General features: G+C 38.8%; 1 pseudogene across 1 annotated transcript; it reads right to left on the reverse strand.

Annotated features, from left to right (window-relative positions):
* Positions 1 to 297: 297 nt before the first annotated feature.
* LOC110773767 (TMV resistance protein N-like) lies at positions 298 to 8466 on the reverse strand (annotated as a pseudogene). Its single transcript, XR_015826275.1, has 8 exons — positions 7421 to 8466; positions 6304 to 7270; positions 5416 to 5562; positions 5025 to 5303; positions 4072 to 4893; positions 3309 to 3983; positions 1311 to 1568; positions 298 to 767 (listed from the first exon to the last, which is right to left on the reverse strand). The product of XR_015826275.1 is annotated as a TMV resistance protein N-like (transcript).
* Positions 8467 to 12913: the final 4447 nt, after the last annotated feature.

Below are 12913 nucleotides of genomic sequence, written 5' to 3' on the forward strand. Positions count from 1 at the left end.
GAAACACATGGAGATTGATTTTGTCATAAAATTTATCAAACCGTTTACTCTACCCCATGCTCTTGTCATAAATTTTTTAATTTATATTATTTCACCAATTTCATTAATTAACTTTTAAAAACTTAGTAATTTAAGGATCAGGCATATTGATCCACACAAAAATCCACGCAATTTTATATTATTTCCCGATTAGTCTAACGCCAAAAAAATCCACAAGGACTCTTTTCATTGAAGAACTCTTGGCATCGCCGCCGTCCTTTTGCACCCAACAACCCCATTCTTTTAGATAAACAGATCTGAAACAAAAATGAAATTTTAAGAATGGAAGAGAAGCCAGCAACCCCATTCTTTTGCACCACCAGTGCTTTCAATCAAAGACTCTTCAAAACCTGTCCAAGAAATCAAAGAAGTCCCCAAGCCATTACTATAGATACACCTGTGCTCTTCATCAGATGATTCAATTATCAACATCATCCCTGTTGATCATTCTCATGAAAGAAAAACAGGATAGTGGTGATGGCTCTTGGATTGGGAGGTTTAGCTGCATTTGTCTTTCCCCATATTTGCAGTTCCTTTTCTTATTTGTTTTATCATTACAAGAGAAAGGTCATTGCCACAAGGACAGAGATAACAAAGGGGAGGCCAGGAAGCTTTTATGCTGATATGTCCTCCATCCACCAGCCTTGCAGAACAGGCCAACACTGTTTTTCTAAAACTTGAGCACCTTCCGTATTCACCAGATTTAGTCATCCTTTCATCACCATAGCCTTCAATTAAAATAAGAAAGGAAAACCATTACAAAAGATACAACATAAAGAAAAAAAAAATTATTTTCCCTTCTTTTGGTCAGAAGTCTCAGAACTATACTAACATTTTTGACACATTATTTCACTATAGCAATAGTTTTATAATACAGCATATAATAACTTCTATAGCAATAGTTATTTTGCTCAAGGCCTATATGAAGTAAATATCCTAAAACATTGAAATTAACAAGTTAATCCAAGTCCTAAGCAAGGACCATCCACTCAGAATATATATCGAACGTAGTAGAAGGACAAACAATTTAGGAAAACACCAAAAGAGGAGGTAAGTGCAGAAGGAAAAAGGATATGCTGTTTTCTGTTAGCAACATAGGAGACTTGAGAAACTATCCATGTTAATTAACACATTGGTTGAAGTAGCACAACTTGAAGTTAAAGAAAATCTCAAATTTGGGGAGTGGACTTGAACCTACAGCAGAAACCATTCAAGCAGAATAAGATACCTCCCAAGTTACCAACCATGTTCTAAATGCTTCAGTTACTAACCATTTCAGCAGAAACCATCCAGCAGCGCAGAGACTCAGGTTCATCAACATTAAGGCCTCTTCCAATGTTAACGAGAATACCCTTTGGAAAGCAAGCATCAGTGACTTAAAAATCGACAATGTCATTGGTTTCCTCAGAAGTGATCAGAGTTCACACAACCAACTAACTCCATGGAACTTAGATAGTATTCCTAGTACTTCAACTCTGGCTTTGCCAATTCTTCCCAAGCCGATAATGCCAACTGTTTTTCCAAGAGAACTGAAAAGAAATTAAGAAAGGATTTATAAAATACAACATAAGCAATTAGCAACGAAAATAAGCTGATTTTACTTAACCACATTAGGCTATGTTTCAAAATTTAATTATGTTAATTGCTCCACTTCTGCTAATTTTGTTGTAAAGCTAAAAGTCACATTTCCTTTTGCCGCTCCTTCTCTGTTATTCTCTCTTCCCTTATGAACTAACCACCTCTCCTTTCCCTTCCTGATTTTCTATCGAAATAAATTTAAATAACAGCAAAGATGCAAATTTACACGAATGCTGCAAAATCCAAAAGCAGCTATAATCGTAAAGCAGCAATGAGCAAGCAAAATAATGCAGCAAATTTCCTTCACTCACATTCCTTTAGAAACTCTAAGGAAAACGGCTGATTCAATAGCAAGCCTACACTTGTCCATATCTCCATATTCCTTGTAAATAACCTTAGCTCTAGAGAAATCTACCGAAGCTGTATATAATAGGAAATACTATACTCATTTCAATATAGTGGAAACAGAGGAAATATACATACAATAATTACAATTCTCTCTGCCTCTTATTCTTTCATCCTTTTCTCCTAGATTTTTCACACACATTCTTTCGTCATTATTAACTATTTTCCCCTTTTTTTCTTTTGGTCAGAAGACCCAGAACAATACTAACATTTTCCACACATTAATTCACTATAGCAACAGTTTGGTAGCACAGCATTGAACGGTTGCTCTGAAAATGTTCATTTACTCGAGGCCTAAATATTCTAACACATTGTTCTCTATTTCCATGGCTCTCTCTTTCCATCGCTTTCTCTCCATGGTTCTCTCTTTTCATGGCTCCCTCTATCGCTCTCCCACCACCCTATTAAGTTGATGATTGGAACAACCAATCGAGTTTGGGCAGCAAGGTCGCTCATGTATTGTTCTAATCCTTATGATTTTTGGTTAGCAAAATGTATCATTCCAGAACGCTAACGTACCATGATTCGGTACGTGCGATCCAGTTCGAAATTCGTAAGGGGGGGTGAGCGATTTGGGTAACTATGGTCGGAAGACTTAGAACTATACTAACATTTTCCACACATTATTTCACTATAGCAAAAGTTTGATAGCACAGCATTGAGAGGTTGTTCTGAAAATGTTCTTGTACTCGAGGCCTACAGGAAGTAAATATTCTAACACCTTGAAATGAACAAGTTAATCCAAGTCATATCCACTCAGAAAATATCTCGAACATAGAAAAAGGGCAAACAATTTAGGGAAAAATGAAGTCCTGGAAGCAGAGCACAAGTTAGTTTTGTAAATCCGTAGCATATATACATTTCAGGATTTGTTCTGTTGTTTTCTGTTTGCAACATAGGAGAAATTATCATTTTTAAATTTAATTAACACATTGATAAATGTAGTGTGCAGTTCTAAATGCTTCAGTTGGGCAACATCTGCAGATGTTCATTCAGAGTGTGCATTTTCATGGCATACAGACAAGATGTAACAAGAGAATTACTCTCTCTCCTCCTACCTAATATAAGAACTAAATATGATGCAATCAAATTTGAAACTTTGTGAATGCCACCAATGCATCCCTTGCTTTTCGTCAAATTTGAAGCTAGATGAGAGACAGGTATTATTAAAAACTTCAAATTAAGCAATGATAGATAGATAGTGTCCTTCCGTCAGTCAGATTGACAAGTTTCAGGGCAAATTAAACAGTAGCTGAAAAGAAAAATGAAAAGAAAAGGTGACTTACTGAGATGAATTCTGAATGATAGCACCAAGCACAAAATAATTTAAACTTTCTTCAATCTTTTGCTGACTGGTTCATCGTGGTCATCATCAGAGCTACCAATTCCTGGTTCATCGTCATCATGGGCGCTACCAATTCCTGGTTCATCGTCATCATGAGCGCTACCAATTCCTCCTTCATAGTCGTACATCAAATGGCTGAATTCTTCCAAATCTCTCTTGTACACCAAACGGGCCCTACATTCCTTTATAATCGAGCTTGTTTTGAGTTCTTCCAAACCTCTAGTTGAATAATAATGCGTTTCGAACGAAAACCGATGACTGGTTGAGGCATCCGTGAGGCTTGGATGATCGCGAGGCAAATAAAAAACACAAAGGTGTTCTGACGAAATCATCTCAGTTAGAAAGACTTGAGGGTCATCCAAATATCTCTGAGATGATCGAACTTCAATTTTGAAATCCTCATATCCAAGAAAGGATGCGGGACTTTCAAAATATTCAGAATTATCAATTTTGAAATCCTCATATCCAATAAAGCAATCCCAACCCAGTCGCTATTTGATGGGTGTGGAGGGAGAGGCAGCTCCACAGTTATTGAATCTCCCACACTTGGATTACCGAACCACTCTAGAATTCCAAATACAGGGCATACAATACCATTATTTTTTAAGAGCATTCCCTGTACCAAAAGAATTACCATTATTTTTTTTGGTCGAAATTATATTTATTTATTATAGAAAAGAAAAGGGAAAGAAAACTATAAATACCTCAATGGCCGCTGTCCTTATCATTTCAAATATTGCATTAATCCAGTCTTCTTCTTCAACCAATTTGAAGCAATCAAGACAATGAAACCTAAAATCATACAAATTGGCTCCTGGCATTGATGGATCTGGCAACCTTTTTAAGGAAATACAAAAGCCTACGTCTATAATTTCTATATTTAGCGGAAGCTCTGGCAATCGCTCAAGCCTTTGGCACCATCTCAATCCAAGATACTTAAGCTTAGAAAGGAATCTAATGCTTGAGGGAAGGCTAACGAAATCGTTTCCATAAAGATGCAAGTATTTTAAAGAAGACAAGCAGCCAATATCATCAAGAATGGCTCCTTCACCAATATTACAAAAATTCAAATTTAACGTTTCCAAAGACGTGAAACGATTTAGAGAAGACACCACCATTTTGTTAATTTTTGTGCAGTTTGGCAAACCCAGGTATTTAAGGCCGACAAGGTGTTCAATTGATGGACGTATTTGCTCAATAGCAATCCCATGTAAACAAAGAGAATCCATTTTATCATTCAGCTGTTCCACAAATCTTCGAATGTTTTTCACTTTTCGGCAGCCAAAGAGATTAAACTCTTCAAGAGAATCCATTTCCACCACACTTGGGAGACTGTTAAGATCTGTACACCCTATAAGTACCAAATCTTTCAGCTTTTTAAGAACTGCGAAAGAGGGGTGAACCTCAACTAAACTCGTACAAGATTCTAGCCACAAAACCTCAAGATTTGGAATGCCTGTGAAATCTGGGGTACTCGTCAATTGATCAGAGTAACTAAGGTCCATAAATTTCAAGTTTGGCAAGACCTGTACAGTACATAAAAATTGTAAAATAATAATTTAAAATAAACCCTTACTTAGTTGAACAAGTTACAATTATATCCAAATTATGTATATATAAAAGAATTATAAAACGCCATATTTCAATAATCTCTCACCTTTGCTCCATCCCAAAGCTGGACAAGTTTGCTACGTCGCATACTTAGTTCAACAAGGAAACGTGGTTCGAAACTTGATGGGAGTGATTTAGAAGGGTGCCAACTCCAACTGATAGTTCTTAAGGAATTTGGAAGATCTTTGGGGGCTGAAGAAACGATCACTTTATCAAATTCAAGAAGTCTTAATCCGTGCATCTTAGAGAAGGCTTCAGTACAATTCCAATGCACCTCTTCTAATTTTGGCAAATGCAAGCTAATGGCTTCAATTGCTCCGGTTCCCTAATAATTAATAAAAAAATGAAAAGGTAATTGCACATTCAAGTCTAATATGTTTTTAAAAGAAATGACATATATTTACTTCGAAACATAATATTTTTACATAACTTCTTACCGTATTGTTCATGATTACATGAGAGATATCATCGCGAAGCCACAAAAGACTGCGTTGACCAGGCTCTTGGACTTGACGAACAATTTCCCATGCCATTTCTTGTATCAAATCATGCATCTCAACAGTGTCGATACGAGAGTGGATTTTCTCAATAGTTAAGAGAGATTTTTTTTTTTTTTTTTGGTCAAGTCAAACTCCATTCATTAAATATGAAAACACATTACAAGAATTTGAAGGCTGAATAACATAGGCAGAAACAAAGACATAGGCCCAAAGGATTACAAAACATATTTTGAATACAAGCAAGGCCCACATACAGAGTTTCAAACCAAAACAACCCTAAAATTGAAAACAAGTTGCAGCCGCACCACCCACAGCAAAGCAGCCAAACCACCATAGCAAGTCCACAGCCACCAAGAGGGAGTCTCTGGTAACATAGTGAACCAGAAGTACGAACGGAAGATGGGGGTGAACAAGCCACCCGCGCAAACTGCGCTCCCATAATCCAAGTAAATAGTGCATATTGCACTTTAAAGGCATCCTCATACCCGAACGCGCCGCCAAGTAAGAATGGCGGAGGAGGCATCCGTGAACACGAGGAGCAGAGGTCAGTGGTAGAGAGGTGGCGATAAGAGACAACAATAGACGAAGAACGTCCAGAAATGAGCATAAAGCCCAAGCAAAATCACCACAGAGGGTGAGGCAAAATCACCACAGAGGGTGAGGAGGAAACAGTAAAAGAAAAAGGGGCAAAACCAAAAACAAGGAGAGATTAACAGAGAGAAAGGAAGAGGAGGGAAGAGGGGGGAAGGGGCAGACCACCTCCCCCCCGGATGCGGCGCTGAAAGGTTGGGGTAGTTTTTTCTCTGCTAGGGTTTTTTTCTCTACAGATAAGGTTGTTAAGAGAGATTTCTCAACAAGAATATCTATCACAACCCGGCTAGAAATGTCATGGTTCATATCTAGTATTCCAATAACTTCCTCTTTATACTTCCCTTTATGGAAACATGCAACATAGAGAAAAATTTTCTTCTCCATCTCTTTTAGTCCGTAATAACTTACTTTGAGTGAATCAAAAATTTCTGGATCATGAATTTTCTTTAGATTACACAACACACTATTCCATGTATCTTGATCTCTCCTATACAAAGAACTCCCCATAGTTTTAAGAGCTAGTGGAAGACCTTTGGCATATTGTAACAAACACTTAGACAATTCTAAGAAACCTTCCTCAGGATGACTTTTCTTAAAGGCCTTTTGACTGAAGAGCTCAAGAGCTTCTTCATCATTCAATACCTTGACCTCATATGGTATCGTTATACCATGTTCAACTAGTAGACGTTCATTTCTAGTTGTGATGACAATTCTACTCCCCAAACCAAACCAATATTTCTCTCCAACCAATGTTTCAAGTTGTTTTGACTGATCCACATCATCAAGGATAATAAGAACCTTTTTATTGCATAAACATTTTTTAGTGAAAGAGATTCCTGACCGTTCATCCATAACTTGGATAATATTTTCCTTTAAGATTGGGGAAAGAAGTTGTCTTTGTAGATCAACTAGAGTACCATGTTTTGCAGAAACCTCTCTCACATTAGATAGAAAATAGCTGAGTTCAAAATTATGCGAAATTTTTTCTAAAACTAGGTTAGCAAGGGTGGTTTTGCCTAACCCACCCATCCCCCATATCCCTATAAACCGAACGTCATTTGCCTCGAGGTCTAATTGCAAACGTAGTTGCTCAAGGGCAAAATCAATTCCGACTAACTTCTCTTGAGAATCTAACAACCTAAATGGAGTATCTTTGGTCCACACACATTTGACAATGACTTTGATAAGCTCTCTTTCACACCTACAAGGAAGAAAAAGCAGACTAACTATCAGGAGGGTACATATTACGTATAATTAACAAGGTTATTACATCAAAGAAAGAACTAAAATGTAGCATCCAAGTAAAGTTAGAACTCTCTAAATTTGTTAAGAGTGGGTAATGCATACTTACTGATAATTCTTTGAATCCAACCCAGAGAGATTGGCAACTTCTTTTAAAGCATCTCTCCACCGCTTCACCTTGTCTACATCTTCACTGAACTTTTCTTCATGCTTAGTGAAGGCTTCCGCAAAACTACCCCTTTGGTTTCGTACATCAGAAGGATCCACGTGATAAAAGATTGGCAAAATTCTCATGGTGTCTTGCATGCATTCAAGAATCTTGGAAAGTTCATCCAAGCACCAGGTGGAAGAAGCGTAATTTGGGGAGAGAACAATGATGGCAAGATGTGATTGTTTGATTGCGGTCAACAATTCCGGAGAAATTCTTGCTCCTATTTCAAGGTCTCTGTCATCCTTGAAAGTTTTCATTGCTTGCCAGTACTGCAGTTCGTGGTATAAATGAGATATAAAACCCCTGCGAGTGTCCTCTCCCCTGAAACTCAAAAACACATCATGCTTCCAATGTGGAGGTGCCCATTCAGCTGAAGTACGAGATGTAGAGGCTCTTTGGGTGCTCAAGGCCATTGGAAAAGAAAAACAGGCCCTAGAAATCAGGTAGCTTTAGTTTATTTTTTGGTAATTGAAAATGTGTTGAGCAAATACCCAGCAAAACAAACTAGAGATCAATGAAAAGGAACATAAACTCGAACAATAAGCTCAGCGAATTGGCAGGAAAAGAACCAACCGAACAAAAAACAAGATGCAAAGTTGACTGTCTGCAGAAGACAAAAAGGCACTGAAAATACTCAATACGAAAGTTGTAGGCAATATATAGATGAAAAAGAGAGGGGATTTAGGAAAGGAAGTAATTGAAGAGGGAGATAGAAAGACAGAGAGATGGAAAACTGTGTCCGCGTGTTTTCTGGGAATATTTAACTGTCAAAATTGCATAGTCAATAAGATATTTAACTGTCAAATTGCATAGGCAATAATAAATTGAAGGAAAGGTATGTGGGTATTAAAATAGTCTCGGTCAGCCAAATTTTGCAATCATCATCATAGCACAAGCCATAAAATAATTAAACTAGAGAACCAAAAGACATAGCAAGAAATTGAAGAAACAACGAGGAATCTCAAACAAACAAAGAGCAGAAGAGATGAAGATTCATTTCTCATGATTGGTAATCAAGAAATACCACTTTATTTCCTTTTACATGTTCGGTTTGTATAGAAATATAAAGCAAAGTTTGTTTAATTTTCTAATTATACCCATATGAAATCAAATAAAAAAAGAATTTATTTAATGCTATATTGTAATTCTAAATTGTTATTGGGGACAATATGGAGAAATTATAGAATGGTACCGTACCACCACGTCAGCTGGTGATACTCCCACTCAAAATATGCCATGTGTCTTAATTTTTTAACAACTCAAATTTTATTTTATAGCTGGACTTATTTTTATCCACTGAAATAAAATTAGAAAAATAAAAAAAAACTTAAAGGAAAAAAGAATTATTTTATGAATCTCTTCTCTCAGCATTCTAACTGGCGCAGTGACCGGACCATTCCCAACTTTTTCCCTCCTATTGAGGATAATGCATTGTATGCTTTACAAAAGAATATTGATCTTCTCGAGGTGAAGGAGAGTTTATTTAATATTGGTGGTCTTAAAGCTCCTGGTGTGGATGGTTTCCCTGCGTGTTTTTTCCAAAGCCAGTGGAATACTTGCTCACAAGACATTTTTGATATGGTTTCTCAAGCTTTCAGGGATTCTCTGATCCCTGAAGGACTAAACTCTACCCTCATCACCCTTGTCCCCAAAGTGGATAACCCTCAAACAATGTTGCAATTTAGACCTATTAGTCTATGCTGCACTCTTTACAAAGTCATCTCCAAAATTCTGGTTTCTAGACTCCGCACCATCTTGCCTGAGCTAATTAGTCCAAACCAGGTTAGCTTTGTGCCTGGTAGACATATTACTGACAACATCCTTATAGCCCAAGAATTGATGCATAAGTTCAAAAGCTCCAAGGGGAAGAAAGGCTTTATTGCCTGGAAGATTGACCTATCTAAAGCCTATGATAAATTGAATTGGCAGTTTCTTGAAAATGTGCTGATGGAACTGAAGCTACCACACTCTATTATTAAATTAATCATGCACTGTGTCTCCTCCGTCAAGTACCAGATCTGCCTCAATGGTGAGTTATCTGATTCTTTTTCCCCCAGCAATGGCATTAGGCAAGGAGACCCTCTGTCTCCTTATCTCTTTGTTCTCTGCATTGAAAAATTATCCCATATAATTCTAGAGGCTGTTAACAAGAAAAGCTGGAGACCTGTTAAATGTTCTAATGCTGGACCTGCTGTCTCTCACCTCTTCTTTGCGAATGACTTGATTCTCTTTGCTGAAGCCAACCCTCACCAAGCCAGAGTGATGAAAAAGTGTATTGAGTCATTTTGTGATGCTTCGGGCCAAACTGTTAATTTTGATAAGTCTGCAATCTTCTGCTCTCCTAATACCAGCAAGGAGGTTGCCCAGGAGATAAGTTATATTTGTGGCTCTCCCCTCACTGATAATCTAGGGAGATACCTGGGTATGCCCCTTTTACATTCCAGAATTAACAAATCTACTTATGCTAGTTTGATTAGCAAGGTGCATGCTAGACTTGCCGGTTGGAAAGGCAAGCTTTTGTCCCTGGCAGGAAGAGCTACTTTAATTCAGGCTGTCACCTCTGCTCTCCCTGTGTATACTATGCAAACTGTGAAGCTCCCTATTAGCGTGTGTGAGGAGCTTGATCGTCTAAACCGTAATTTCTTTTGGGGGGGTGGTGATAAAAAGCAGAAGATCCACTTGTGTCAATGGAACCTCACTTGCAGGCCTAAGAGCAAAGGAGGCCTGGGTTTCAAAAGAACCCATGATATGAACCAAGCCCTTCTCGCTAAAATTGGCTGGAGACTGTATTGTAAAGATGAGGGTCTCTGGACTAAGATCTTCGAGAAGAAGTACCTCAAAGGCCAATCCATTCTTGAGCCTTCTTTGAAGATGAGACAGGATTGTTCTTCGACCTGGAGAAGTGTTCTGTTTGGGGCTGATTTGTTGGGGAAAGGTATGACGTGGAGACTTGGAAGAGGTGAAACAGTGAAATTCTGGAAAGATAATTGGGTTTCAGAGGCACCCTTAATGCACCACGAGACGGTCCTACCGCCCACTGATGTTGACTCTACTGTTTCAAGCTTCTTCAAAGATGGTTGGTGGGATGTGGACAAGCTTCGCAATGCTCTACCCGAGGCTATTGTCCATAAAATTATCAGTCTCTCTGTGAGCTTTAGTGGGACCCTTCAGGACCGCCAGATATGGCGATGCACCTCTGATGGGACTTTCACTGTAAATTCTGCCTACAATCTGCTCTTCAATGATCTTGACTGGCGTAATCCTTGGTGGAAGGTACTGTGGAAGATGAAAATCCCCCCTAAACTGCAATATTTCTTTTGGCTGGCCTACCAAGAAAAAATATTAACTAATGAGCAGAGGGTTAAACGACACCTTGCTAGTGATCCTGCCTGCCTGGCTTGTGGTGAAACAGTTGAGTCTGTGACCCACATCCTCAGGGACTGTTCAAAGGCCAAACAAGTTTGGGGCTACTTTTTGAAGCCTAACCAGACTATCTCTTTCTTCTCCACGAACCTTCAAACTTGGATTTTAAATAATTTGTGCTCCAGGGCCTTTTGGCATAGGAATTTGCCTTGGAATATTGTTTTTGTTTTCTCCTGTTGGTTTATCTGGAAATGGAGAAATATCCACATTTTTAACTCGAACGAAGATGCGCCTTCTTTGCCAAAGGAAACTATTATTACTGCTGCTACTGAGTGGGTCAAGGCCTCCTGTACCACCAGTAAGGTTCCCAAATTGCATCTTATGCTGTCTTGGGTACCTCCTAGAGATGGTTGGTTTAAACTGAACATTGATGGTTCTAGGAGAACTGCCTCAGGAACTATTGGTGCTGGGGGAGTCATCAGAAACTCAAACGGAGATTGGACTGCTGGTTTTGCAATAAACTTAGGAACAGGCCAGGTGTTAGAAGCGGAACTGTGGGGGCTCTTCTTTGGCATTAAATTGGCTCTACAGAAAAGACTCTCTCACCTCACCATTGAGATGGACTCCTCTGTTGCTGTTAATCTATTGAAGAAATCTGACTTCCCTCAGGATAACCCCCTTACTGGTTTACTTTCTGGTTGTCTTAGCCTCATGAGGCAGATTGGGAATATTGAACTCAACCACATCTATAGGGAACAAAACTCTGTCGCTGATGGACTGGCAAACTGGAGCTATAACTTGGACTTAGACTACTGCGAACTGGACGAGCCCCCTGCTTGGATCACTCCAGCTGTACTTGATGACTTGTTAGGTGTCTGTAAGATGCGTCTAGTTTCTATTTTGTAATTGCTTCTGCTTTGGGGGCTTGTCCCCACCCAGCTTACCAAAAAAAAAAGAGAATATCTCAGCAACCCAACCCCAACCCCCACGCCACCCAGATCTTCCTCTTCCTCTGCTTGCGAGTAAGCCAAATCCCCATAGCCCAATAAATTATTGCAACCATGTATCACAAAGAAGATTAGGTATTATATTGGATCTAATAAGCATTTGGATGGTGACATGGTAAAGCATGATTGACGGCCCCTCAAGACTCAAGTCGGGGTGTCGTTCGTGAGAAAGGGCGTTGTTGGGTTTTGGGGATTGTGTTACGGTTGATATGATACACCCACCTCCCATCCCAATCTTCTTCGCGAATCACATCTGCTAGGGAAACCTTCATCAACGAGAAAATATGTATGGATCTAGGGGATAGTCACTGAAAGGTTGAGAAAGTTAAAAAAGGGCAACAGAGAGAGAGAGATGGAGGGAGAGAGATAAAAGATACGGAAAGGATGACGGCCAGAGCAGGCGGCGCGGGGTTGGCGTATTGCGGTGGGCGGTGGCTCTGCTCTTTTTTCTTCTTCTTTCGATTTTCTTATTTTCTTAATTTTATTTTAAAGGGTTAAAATTAGGTTGAATTCCAGGTGTAAAATAAAATTTGAGTTGTTAAAAAATTAAGACACATGGCATATTTTGAGTGGGAGTATCACCAGCTGACGTGGTGATACAGTACCATTCTATAATTTCTCGACAACATGATCATGAAAAATGTGTATTTAATGTTGACTCATTTTTCCAAACTTTCCTTGAGGAGAAAAAAAAAACCCAAGTGGGGAAGAGGGCTTCACTTTCCCCCATACTTTCTCATGTGCAAGGCAACGATTTCCCATGCCTAGACTTACCAAACATGAGAAAGCAATTGATTTCTCATCCCCAAGCCTCCTTTGCTATGAAATTTTGGCAACCAATCGGAAGATGACACGTGAAAAAGGGAATATGCCCTAGGTTAAATAATTATGCCAATTATATCTTGTTTAATTGGCTAATTATCTTGACTTAAAATGAGAATATTTTCCCTAAATTCACAAGTGTAGTAGGAGTAGTTACCTTAAGGATATTCTCAGGAGATTGGTCCGTTGGTACTGTTGA

Source organism: Prunus avium, chromosome 8, assembly GCF_965620075.1.
Source record: "Prunus avium chromosome 8, drPruAviu1.hap1.1, whole genome shotgun sequence".
In the NCBI taxonomy this organism is placed as follows: domain Eukaryota; kingdom Viridiplantae; phylum Streptophyta; class Magnoliopsida; order Rosales; family Rosaceae; genus Prunus; species Prunus avium.